At 41.7% G+C, this 13,500-nt stretch overlaps 1 protein-coding gene across 3 annotated transcripts in view; it reads left to right on the plus strand.

Moving 5' to 3' along the window:
* Positions 1-13,500, plus strand: part of LOC109874011 (protein unc-13 homolog B-like) — a 124,731-nt gene that overhangs the window by 635 nt on the left and 110,596 nt on the right. The gene's annotated exons all lie outside the window — the stretch shown is intronic.

Here is a 13,500-nt window from a genome sequence, read left to right on the forward strand (position 1 = left end):
TTACTACATTGGAATATGTAGTAAAAAGCAGTTTCACTAGATAAATATTTTTAGCAGGTGTAATAGTGTAATTGGATATCAAAGTATATTTATAAATTGTTTGATTTCATGTAAACCAATGCCATCTAAACGAGGTGTGTGTGATTCTAGATACTAGACAGCCTTTTATCTTTAGATTGTGGATGTCTTAGATCACCATGTCCATTTCCTCTAAATATCTAATTTACTAGACACTAGACATGTTTGGCAGTGTCTCTGTTTAACATCCTAAACTGTCTTGAAGTAACTGTCCATTGAAAATCTAACTTTTCTGTTCATATTCTGTTAACTCATACCCATATAATGTTGTTGACTCATCCTGTACCCGTATTTGTGTCCAAAGCATAAATTGGAGGAAAATCAAAATCCTCACCTCAAACTTGTATCTTAAAAAGACGTTTCAGAAATGCTTGCTATTGCCTCGGAGAGGATGATGTCATCTTTTTGAGGAGGATGAGCTTGCCAATCATTGGTCTATCACATTAATATTATTAATGACCAGTATACACCCTCACAATTCTGTTATTGAGGTACGCCCACCCCATTTCAACATGGAAAAGCTGCTTTTTAACATGATTAAACAATTTCACTCATGTTGTAATTAATTATAGGTCATATTTCATATATATCTGGAAACACTGGATACTTACTTTAAGATAGTATAGTCCTATTACATATCAGGTAAAGCACACGTTATACTTTTTTTATAATGCTGTCTGAAGTAGAGGTGGACCGATTATGATTTTTCAACGCCGATACCGATTTATTGGAGGACCAAAAAAAGCCGATACCGCTAAATGAGACGATTTTTGTTTTATTTGTATTTTTTTTAAACATTTATTGATTTATTTTATTTCTTTTTTATATTATTTTTTATTATTATTTATTTATTTGTAATAATGACAATTACAACAATACTGAATGAACACTTATTTTAACTTAATATAATACATCAATAAAATCAATTTAGCCTCAAATAAATAATGAAACATGTTCAATTTGGTTTAAATAATATAAAAATAAAGTATTGGAGAAGAAAGTAAAAGTGCAATATGTGCCATGTAAAAAAGCTAACGTTTAAGTTCCTTGCTCAGAACATGAGAACATATGAAAGCTGGTGGTTCCTTTTAACGAGTCTTCAATATTCCCAGGTAAGACGTTTTAGGTTGTAGTTATTATAGGACTATTTCTCTCTATACCATTTGTATTTCATATACCTTTGACTATTGGATGTTCTTATAGGCACTTTAGTATTGCCAGTGTAACAGTATAGCTTCCGTACCTCTCCTCGCTCCTACCTGGGCTCGAACCAGGAACACAACGACAACAGCCACCCTCGAAGCAGCGTTACCCATGCAGAGCAAGGGGAACAACTACTCCAAGTCTCAGAGCGAGTGACGTTTGAAACGCTATTAGCGCGCACCCCGCTAACTAGCTAGCCATTTCACATCACACCGTTACACCAGCCTAATCTCGGGAGTTGATAGGCTTGAAGTCATAAACAGCAGAGCTGCTGGCAAAACGCACAAAAGTGCTGTTTGAATGAATGCTTATGAGCCTGCTGGTGCTTACCATCGCTCAGTCAGACTGCTCGATCAAATCATAGACTTAATTATAACATAATAACACACAGAAATGCGAGCCTTAGGTCATTAATATGGTCGAATCCGGAAACTATCATCTCGAAAACGAGACTTTTATTCTTTCAGTGAAATACGGAACCGTTCCGTATTTTATCTAACGTGTGGCATCCATCAGTCTAAATATTCCTGTTACATTGCACAACCTTCAATGTTATGTCATAATTACGTAAAATTCTGGCAAATTAGTTCACATTGAGCCAGGCGGCCCAAACTGTTGCATATACCCTGACTCTGCGTGCAATGAACGCAAGAGAAGTGACACAATTTCACCTGGTTAATATGGCCTGCTAACCTGGATTTCTTTTAGCTAAATATGCAGGTTTAAAATATATACTTCTGTGTATTGATTTTAAGAAAGGCATTGGTGTTTATGGTTAGGTACACAATGGAGCAATTGACAGTCTTTTTTCCTGAATGCGCACTGCATCTATGATATGCAACGCAGGGCACGCTAGATAAACTAGTAATATCATCAACCATGTGTAGTTATAACTAGTGATTATGATTGATTAAGTTTAATGCTAGCTAGCAACTCGCCCTAGCTTCTTACTGCATTCGCGTAACAGGTGGGCTCCTCGTGAGGCAGGTGGTTAGAGCATTGGACTAGTTAACCGTAAGGTTGCAAGATTTAATCCCTGAGCTGACAAGGTAAAAATCTGTCGTTCTGCCCCTGAACAAGTCAGTTAACCCACCGTTCCTAGGCCGTCATTGAAAATAAGAATGTGTTCTTAACTGACTTGCCTAGTTAAATAAAGATTAAATAAAGGTGTAAAAAAAAAAGGCTAAATCGGCGTCCAAAATTACCGATTTCGGATTCTTATGAAAACTTAAAATCCGTCCTAATTAATCGGCCATTCCGATAAATCGATCGACCTCTATCATCAACCATGTGTAGTTAACTAGTGATTATGTTAAGATTGATTGTTTTTTTATAAGATACGTTAAATGCTAGTTAGCACCTTACCTTTGCTCCTTGCTGCACTGCATAACAGGTTGTCAGCCTGCCACGCAGTCTCCTCATGGAGTGCAATGTAATTGGCCATGATCAGTGTCCAAAAATGCTGATTACCGATTGTTATGAGAACTTGAAATTGGCCCTAATTAATCGGCCATTCTGATTAATCGGTCAACATTTTTTTTATTGTAGACGTGTAGTATACAGTCATAATTAATTTAGTTGACTGGCATTTTTGTCAGGGCTAAACTGGCTGCCCATTTTCAAATTTTAAGTTTTAATGTCATGTGCACAAGTACAATAAAATGTCTTTCTTGCAAGCTCTAAACCCAAAATGCAATAATCAATATCAATGCTTACTAAAAACATAAGGTAGAACAAAAGCACATGAAGATAAACTTTTCTTTTTTTTAAGAAGAGAGAAGATTTTGTACAGTGTGTTGTTCGATTCCCTTTCTGGGGGTGCTTGATACTGGCCCTATTTATGCTTTCACAGTGACTCCTTGTTCAATTTATGATTTCAATTGCAGTCACTGAAATGATGCACAAAATACCATCAAGGAGGCATTTTATTTTTATTTCACCTTTATTTAACCAGGTAAGCATGTTGAGAACAAGTTCTCATTTACAACTGGCCAAGATAAAGCAAAGCAGTGTGATACAATCAATAACACAATAGAAAAAAATAAAGTCTATATACAGTGTGTGCAAATGGCGTGAGGAGGTAGGCAATAAATAGGCCATAGTAGCGAAGTAATTACAATTTAGCAGATTAACACTGGAGTGATAAATGAGCAGATGATGATGTGCAAGTAGAGATACTGGTGTGCAAAATAGCAGAAAAGTACATTTAAAAACAATATGGGGATGAGGTAGGTAGATTGGGTGGGCTATTTACAGATGGACTATGAACAGCTGCAGGGATCGGTTAGCTGCTCAGATAGCTGATGTTTAAAGTTAGTGAGGGAAATATAAGTCTCCAGTTTCAGCTAAAAAAAATTTGCAATTCGTTCCAGTCACTGGCAGCAGACAACTGGAAGGAAAGGTGGCCAAAAGTGGTGTTGGCTTTGAGGATGACCAGTAAGATATACCTGCTGGAGCGCGTGCTACGGGTGGGTGTTGTTATCGTGACCAGTGAGCTGAGATAAGGCGGCGCTTTACCTAGCATAGACTTATAGATGACCTGGAGCCAGAAGGTCTGGCGACGAATATGTAGCGAGGGACAACCGACTAAAGCATACAGGTCGCAGTGGTGGGTGGTATAAGGGGCTTTGGTAACAAAATGGATGGCACTGTTATAGACTGCATCCAATTTGCTTAGTAGAGTATTGGAAGCTATTTTGTAGATGACATCGTCGAGGATCGGTAGGATAGTCAGTTTTACTAAGGGTAAGTTTGGTGGTGTGAGTGAAGGAGGCTTTGTTGTGAAATATAAAGCTGATTTTGGATTGGAGATGTTTAATATGAGTCTGGAAGGAGAGTTTACAGTCTAGCCAAACACCTTGGTATTTGTAGTTGTCCACATATTCTAGGTGAGAACCGTCCAGGGTAGTGATGCTAGTCGGGCTGGCAGGTTTTACTAGCGTTTACGAGCAGTTGGAGGCCACGGAAGGAGTGTTGTATGGCATTGAAGCTCATTTGGAGGTTAGTTAACACAGTGTCCAAAGAAGGGCCAGATGTATAAAGAATGGTGTCGTCTGCGTAGAGGTGGATCAGGGAATCACCCGCAGCAAGAGCGACATCATTGATATACAGTGGGGCAAAAAAGTATTTAGTCAGCCACCAATTGTGCAAGTTCTCCGACTTAAAAAGATGAGAGAGGCCTGTAATTTTCATCATAGGTACACTTCAACTATGACAGACAAAATTAGGAGAAAAAATCCAGAAAATCACATTGTAGGATGCTTTATGAATTTATTTGCAAATTATGGTGGAAAATAAGTATTTGGTCACCTACAAATAAGCAAGATTTCTGGCTCTCACAGTCCTGTAACTTCTTCTTTAAGAGGCTCCTCTGTCCTCCACTCGTTACCTGTATTAATGGCACCTGTTTGAACTTGTTATCAGTATAAAAGACACCTGTCCACAACCTCAAACAGTCACACTCCAAACTCCACTATGGCCAAGAGCAAAGAGCTGTCAAAGGACACCAGAAACAAAATTGTAGACCTGCACCAGGCTGGGAAGACTGAATCTGCAATAGGTAAGCAGCTTGGTTTGAAGAAATCAACTGTGGGAGCAATTATTAGGAAATGGAAGACATACAAGACCACTGATGATCTGGGGCTCCACGCAAGATCTCACCCCGTGGAGTCAAAATTATCACAAGAACGGTGAGCAAAAATCCCAGAACCACACGGGGGGACCTAGTGAATGACCTGCAGAGAGCTGGGACCAAAGTAACAAAGCCTACCATCAGTAACACACTAAGCCGCCAGGGACTCAAATCCTGCAGTGCCAGACGTGTCCCCCTGCTTAAGCCTGTACATGTCCAGGCCCATCTGAAGTTTGCTAGAGAGCAATTGGATTGGGAGAATGTCATATGGTCAGATGAAACCAAAATATAACTTTTTGGTAAAAACTAAACTCGTCGTGTTTGGAGGGCAAAGAACGCTGAGTTGCATCCAAAGAACACCATACCTACTGTGAAGCATGGGGGTGGAAACATCATGCTTTGGGGCTGTTTTTCTGCAAAGGGACCAGGACGACTGATCCGTGTAAAGGAAAGAATGAATGGGGCCATGTATCGTGAGATTTTGAGTGAAAACCTCCTTCCATCAGCAAGGACATTGAAGATGATACGTGGCTGGGTCTTTCAGCATGACAATGATCCCAAACACACCGCCCGGGCAACGAAGGAGTGGCTTCGTAAGAAGCATTTCAAGGTCCTGGAGTGGCCTAGCCAGTCTCCAGATCTCAACCCCATAGAAAATCTTTGGAGGGAGTTGAAAGTCCGTGTTGCCCAGCAACTGCCCCAAAATATCACTGCTCTAGAGGAGATCTGCATGGAGGAATGGGCCAAAATACCAGCAACCATATTTTCTGGATTTTTTTTCTTCTCATTTTGTCTGTCATACTTGAAGTGTACCTATGATGAAAATTACAGGCCTCATCTTTTTAAGTGGGAGAACTTGCACAATTGGTGGCTGACTAAATACTTTTTTGTCCCACTGTATACAGAAAAGAGTCGGCCCGAGAATTGAACCCTGTGGTACCCCCATAGAGAGTGCCAGAGGTCCGGACAACAGGCCCTCTGATTTGACACACTGAACTCTGTCTGCGAAGTAGTTGGTGAACCAGGCGAGGCAATCATTTGAGAAACCAAGGCTATTGATTCTGCCGATAAGAATATGGTGATTGACAGTGTCGAAAGCCTTGGCCAGGTCGATGAAGATGGCTGCACAGTACTGTCTTTTATCAATGGCAGTTATGATATCGTTTAGTACCTTGAGCGTGGTTGAGGTGCACCCGTGACCACCTCGGAAACTGGATTGCATAGCGGAGAAGGTACGGTGGGATTCGAAATGGTCAGTGATCTGTTTATTAATTTGGTTTCGAAGACTTTATAGATGCAGGGCAGGATGGATATAGGTCTTTAACAGTTTGGGACTAGAGTGTTACCCCCTTTGAAGAGGGGGATGACTGCGGCAGCTTTCCAATCTTTAGGCATCTCGGACAATACGATAGAGCGGTTGAACAGACTAGTAATAGGGGTTGCAACAACGGCGGCTGATAATTTAAGAAATAGAGGGTCCAGATTGTCTAGCCCAGCTGATTTGTACGGGTCCAGGTTTTGCAGCTCTTTCAGAACATCTGATACCTGGATTTGGGTGAAGGAGAAGCTGGGGAGGCTTGGGCAAGTAGCTGTGGGGCAGGGGCTGTTGGCCGGGGTTGGGGTAGCCAGGAGGAAAGTATGGCCAGCCGTAGAGCTGCTTGACTGAGTTCTCTGAACTTCAATTATTTCTAATGTTTAGAATTGCGTGACTTTTGAGCTTTTCCCTGTTATTCTCCCTACTTTTCAGTTTGGGAAAAATACTCAAATGTAACAAAATAATACCCAAATAGAAAAATGATTACTAGTATCTGATTAGTTTTATTATCTCCCCCTGTCGTCAATACCTCTGTGGCTGGTACGGTCACTCTTTCTCTTTTTGACACTGAGAGAAAAAAAACAGGCAGGTGTTGAGTGTCAAGTCTAGTCCTTCAGGCCTATCTCTATCAAGACTAATAATGTTCAAAATATTATTTTGTCCATTTCATGCAAGTGTACATAGCAGACATGCCAGTGTCAACCACGCTCTGAGGTATTATTTTCATATCTCTTCAATCATTATATTTTGGCAGGTACATTATGGCACAGATGTGTGATTGTGACCACTTGGCAGAGGTACTTATTATAGGAGCTCGTGTGTCTTGCCACCTAGGTCTGTTTGTGATCACAGTTCTAACCAACTACAAATTCAGTTGTCAGGCTCATCACACCATGCAAGTGAGAATGGCCATGCTCAAGGGGAGAATGGCAGATTTTTAAACCTTGCCGGTTTACAGATTTTAAATGCTAGGCTACCTGCCACTCCATTGAGTCCCCACTAAACCGGCTGGTCGGCCTGTATGTGATTGGCTGCTGTGACTCACCCATTCCCCCGTACAGCAGCGCCATGGTTTTTGGTTTATTTATTACCTTTAGAAAGGCCCCTCTCCATGGTGATGTCTACACAACAGATAAGTGGTCTCCCCTCCAAGTGCCCACGTGTGACAGGGACAGTCATGAGACCCCTGCTGCGTGTGAAACAGGATAGGGTGGACAAGGCACAGTCACAGAGACCCCTGCAGTGTGTGGAGCGTGGCTAGGTGGACAGTACACAGGGACCATTATAATAATATTCTCCAGAAAACCTAGGGATTGTAATGTGTGGATCCTGGATAGACATCCTGATTTGGTAGATCATTTTTGCAGACAGAATATTTAGGAGTACCACCAAGCCTTTTCATATGCTAAGTGTGCCATTGACATGGACTGGGATTTAGTCTGTGGCTCCTCTGAAAAAACAGTGATGTGTTTCTCTTAGTGTTATAGAAAAACAGTGTTCGTGACAATCTTCATGAAATGAAAGCAAACAATGTCATGAAATGGGCCATGTTGACTTTGGCACAGATTCAGCTGTGTCAATAATCTGATATATAGATAAAGCGACAGACAGATAGCTCGAGGTGTATGGACTACGCACTCCAGGCATGCAGGGCCAGAGTCAGGAGTTTCTGTCCCTTCCATCCACCATGTGTTCACATGATGTGCCTCCTCTGTCCCCAACTTAAAGATGTCCTCCAGCTATTTAAAAAAAACTTTTACTGTTTTACTTTTATCTCACTTATAAATACAGTAAAGAACACAGTACTAAAAAGTAAGAAAACTATGTTTTGAGAAAAAGTTTTTTTTAGACATAACTGCAAACTTCAGCGAGTAGGGCATTCAAGGAGATGGTCTGATGGGAATCTGTGATGTCATCGGCCTCCCCCTTTCTTGAGGGATAATAGATGAGCACACTTGTGCTATGTCATGACTTACCTGGACCTCCTATTGAGATGTGACTTTTGTTAAGTAAACCAGGTGTTATCGAATCAAATGTATTGGTCACATGCACGTGTTTAACTGATGTTATTGCAGGTGTAGTGAAATGCTTGTGCTTCTAGCTCCGACAGTGCAGTAATATTTAACAATGAGGTGAAAAGGAGACTGGAGTGCCAATTTAAGTGTTACCACTACTAATCCTCTGAGTTAAGTAACAGTCGCAAGCGAGTTAATATTAAAATGCGCCTCGTGCTGGGCTGCTGGCAGTTAAAGTTTGAGTGGATGTAATAAATTATGTTGGTATGTAGTATTGTTAGTGGAACTGCTGTTAGCTTTTTTCTATCCCATAATTTCTTTGCTATGCTGTGTTTTTAATCTACTAAAACTAATACACCCTGGCTCAAATTATTATAACTTTTACTGCTTAGTGATATTTTGTGGTTGCCCATATCAAATATGTCCCTCTTGTCAGCTTATTTAGTAAAGAAACCAATATGGCTAGACATCAGCTGAGCACACCGTAGAACAGATTAGAAAACAGTATGTTGATGGGGTAACTGAGTAACTGCCCCTGGCCAAACACTGATGGCTTCACACAGCCGCTTCCACAAAGATGGAGGGCTGAGCAGAGGAGAGATGAGCATCAGTTTCCATCATAATGGGCCCTCGCTTTATGGCTCTCTGCTCTGTTTTCCTCTGCTTACAAGGCATCAGCTTGATTGGGACATCATGCCATCGTGCCAACTCACAGGCCAGAGTCACAGCCTGGTGGCCTAGAAGAGCCTGTCTGGAAACACTTACAGTACCAGTCAAAAGTTTGGACACACTTACTCATTCAAGGGTTTTTCTTTATTTTTACTATTTTCTACATTGTAGAATAATAGTGAAGACATCCAAACTATGAAATAACACTTAGATTCTTCAAAGTAGCCATGCTTTGCCTTGATGACAGCTTTGCACACTCTTGGCAGAAATGTTCCATATGCACACAAAGCTTATTTCTAGTGCTGAGGAGTATTTCTCTCTGTAACAAAGCCCTTTTGTGGGGAAAAACTCATTCTGATTGGCTGGGCCTTGCTCCCGAGTGAGTGAGCCTTGTTGCCAAGTGGGTGGGCCTATGCCCCCCCCCCCCCTCCCAGGCCTACCCATGGCAGCACCCCTGCCCAGTCATGTGAAATCCATAGATTATGGCCTTATTTATTTATTTAAATTCACTGATTTCCTTTTGAAATGTAACTCAGTAAAATCTTTCAAATTGTTGCATGTTGTGTTAATTTTTTTTAAATTCATTTTTATTTAACCTTTATTTAACTAGGCAAATTAAGGTTAATTAATTCTTATTTACAATGGCGGCCTACCAAAAGGCAAAAGACCTCCTGCGGGAATGGGGGCTGGGATGAAAAAATTAAATAAATGTTCAGTATAGTTACAAGGATAAGTAGCTTATCATTTTAAAATGTGTGCATGCTTTTCTCATCTGAGAAAACAGTTGTTTCAATGGGAGTGTGGGGGATTTCAAACCTCTTCCATGGTAGGATGATCCTGAACATCCTCCACCATCATTAAGTTTGCTGATGACACAGCAGTGGTAGGCCTGATCACCAACAATGGTGAGACAGCCTATAGGGAGGAGATCAGAGACCTGGCCATGTGGTGCCACATCACCAACAAACTAGAATGGTCCAAGCACACCAAGACAGTCGTGAAGAGGGCACAACAAAACCTATTCCCCTTCAGGAGCCTCCACTGTCTCCTACATATTGCGACCACTTATTGGTTTCACGAAGGAGTGGGGGATGGAGGAGTCGAGGAGTGTACAGACCTTTGCCCAATTGAGAATTTCCCAGTGTGAGGGAGAGGAAATGAGTGTCTGTGCAGAGCAGGGGTTCCCAACCTTTTTCCCCCTAGGCCCCCCTTTTTCACCTTTTTTTATTGTTTACTGAGCCTATATTAAATACACCACCAGCTTGATTTTGTTTAATTTGAGCGACCGAGGAAAATGTTGTTTTGAAGCTAATTTCCTGCAATATGTGCCGGGATTCATCCGATACCATTGAGGGGTTTATCAGAACAGTCACGGGCTTCATCAATAAGTGCATAGATGACGTAGCACCCACAGTGACTATGCGAACGTATCCAAACTAAAAACCATGGATTACAGGCAATATCGGCTCTGGGCTGAAGGCTATAGCTACCACTCATGAAATGGGCCATGTTGACTTGTAGCACTCGCATCTGTAAATACAAAGTGCTTTTGAAAGGCTTGTCATGACACACATACACACCATCATCCAAGACACCCTGGACCACTCCAATTTGCATACTTCCCAAACAGATCTACAGATGACGCAATTTCAAATGCACTTCACGCTGCCCTCTCCCACTTGGACAAGAAAAATAACTACAGTATGTGAGAATGCTGTTCATAGACTACAGCTCAGCATTCAACACTATAGTCCCCTCCATATCTCATCACCAAGCTGGGGACCCTGGGACTGAACACCTCCTTCTGCAACTGTGTCCTGGCCTTCCTAACAGGCCAGCCCCAGGTGGTGAGGGTAGGCAATAACACCTCCTCCACACTAACCCTCAACACAGAGGCCCATCAGTGGTTTGTGCTTAGTCCCTTCCTGTGACTGTGGCCACGCACGACTCCAACACCAAGTTTGCTGACGACACGACGGTGGTAGGCGTGATCACAGACTGCGATGAGTGTGGTGGTCAGAGACTTAGTAGTGCGGTGCCAGGACAACAAATCTCTCCCTCGATGTCAGTAAGACAAAGGAGTTGATCGTTGAATACAGGAGAAAGAGGGGAGAGCACGCCCACATCGACAGGGCTGCAGTGGAGTGCGTCAAGAGCTTCAAGTTATTTGGTGTCCACATCACTAAGGACAAAACTCACACACATTCACTACATACCAGTGGCGGTCAATGCCGTTTATGGCCTTATTTCTATTACAGCATGTTGGATGACTGTCATTCATATTCCACTCACCCAGTTCAATGTAACATCGATAGGATTGGGCTACTACATGTTACTCAAATTGTCCCTATATCCATCATGAGGTTGCTACAACCTAGCCTATGAATGGAAGTTTACAACGTAGGTGCACACAAGTCTAGAGAGAAATTTGAGATTACATACACACGCTTGCCTGCATCCAGTTTATCTAGGGTTTAATCATTAGTACAACCAGTTACAAACAATAGTTTTTATTGGACAAATTCAGCTATTTTTTTTAAATCCCAGTTTAGTTTACTTACGTTTTAAATGTTTTTCAACAGAATCGACAGAATGAATACACCTTTGATCATCAAATCAAATCAAATCAAATTTATTTATATAGCCCTTCGTACATCAGCTGATATCTCAAAGTGCTGTACAGAAACCCAGCCTAAAACCCCAAACAGCAAGCAATGCAGGTGTAGAAGCACGGTGGCTAGGAAAAACTCCCTAGAAAGGCCAATACCTAGGAAGAAACCTAGAGAGGAACCAGGCTATGTGGGGTGGCCAGTCCTCTTCTGGCTGTGCCGGGTGGAGATTATAACAGAACATGGCCAAGATGTTCAAATGTTCATAAATGACCAGCATGGTCGAATAATAATAAGGCAGAACAGTTGAAACTAGAGCAGCAGCACAGTCAGGTGGAAGTTGAAACTGGAGCAGCAGCATGGCCAGGTGGACTGGGGACAGCAAGGAGTCATCATGTCAGGTAGTCCTGGCAGCCATGCTCTTCTAGCCTCTGCACTCTCTTCCTCTCACCTTTTCCCTTCGTTTGTAGACTTCAATTAACAACACGTCAGCTGTATATGACCAGGCGAAAAAACCTTTCCAAGCCAAACCATGTCATAACCACTACACACAGCCTACATTTTTGTCCCTATATTAGCTAAAGTAACGTCCTAGTCAATATAGCTAATAGAACTAATGCGTTAGTAAACCCGCTATAATCGTGCAGCAACGTTAGTGTATATGCAGTAAGTAGTTACACCGATGGGCCCCGGTGGCAATAAATTAATAAAAACAAAAGCTTACCTTGACTTGGAAGAGTTCCAGTGTTGTGTTGGATAGTCATAGCCAGCTAGCTAACATAGCATCCCTCTGTTTGAGCCGGGTGTTTTAGTAACTAAACTAGCCAGCTGCATTTGCTAGCTAAGTAAGTGAAACAAAATTGACAACTTCTCTTGCTTCTCCTTCATTTTTGAAGAAATTAATTTGTCTTTCTCTCTGAGTCAACTACTCACCACATTTTATGCACTTCAGTCCTAGCTAGCTGTAGCTTATGCTTTCAGTACTAGATTCATTCTCTGATCATTTGATTGGGTGGACAACATGTCAGTTCATGCTGCAAGAGCTCCGATAAGTTGGAGGATGTCCTCTGGAAGCCTTCATAATTACTGTGTAAGTCTATGGAGGGGGTGTGCACCAAGAGTCTCCTAGGTTTTGTATTGAAGTCAATGTACCAAGAGGAGGACGGAAGCTAGCTTTTCTCCGGCTACACCATGGTGCTACCTTACAGAGTGCAGTTGAGGTTACTGTAGACCTTCATTGCAAAACAGTTTGTTTTAATTAATTATTTGGTGACGTGAAAATATTTAGTATAGTTTTATCTAAAAAGGATACATTTTTCAATGTTTTACCATTTTTATTTGTATGAAATTTACTCTGAGGAGCCATCACTGCTTCATACGCACGCACGCACACAAACCGAACACACACACATACCGATACAACACAAGCACAAACCCATACCCACACACTCTGTTCTTTATTTTACGCTTCTCTCCTGATACCTAGTCACTTTACCTTGCCTTCAGGTACATATCTACCTCAAATACCTCAAACCCCTTCACATTAATATTGTACTGGTACCCCCTGTATATAGGAAATTGGACTTGGGAAGTTGTATAAATCTGGTTCATTGTATAAAACTACTTCCCAAGTCCAATTTCTTTGACTCTTGGAACTTAGGTCATAGCTCAGCTTCTCCCAGGTTGGGAACCCCTTGTGTAGAGAATGGAAGATGGCAGGTGCATTTGAACTTGTATTTAGAAATAATTCCTCTCTCTCTCCTCCCTTTTGTCTCTTAGCCAATAGCCACTTAATCTCACCACCAGCAACGTGGCAAACTAAGATGGGTAAATAAATAGAGCCACACTCACTTGGGCTGCGTGTTATTCTAGCTGTGTACAGAGAGCGAGGGGGAAGAGCTGCACGTGCTGATATTAAAATCATGTAATGTCAGCTTCTGTCACTCACTGCCACCCAATCCTGTTCATCTGCCATCCCGG

Source organism: Oncorhynchus kisutch, linkage group LG29 (assembly GCF_002021735.2).
Source record: "Oncorhynchus kisutch isolate 150728-3 linkage group LG29, Okis_V2, whole genome shotgun sequence".
Lineage (NCBI taxonomy): Eukaryota > Metazoa > Chordata > Actinopteri > Salmoniformes > Salmonidae > Oncorhynchus > Oncorhynchus kisutch.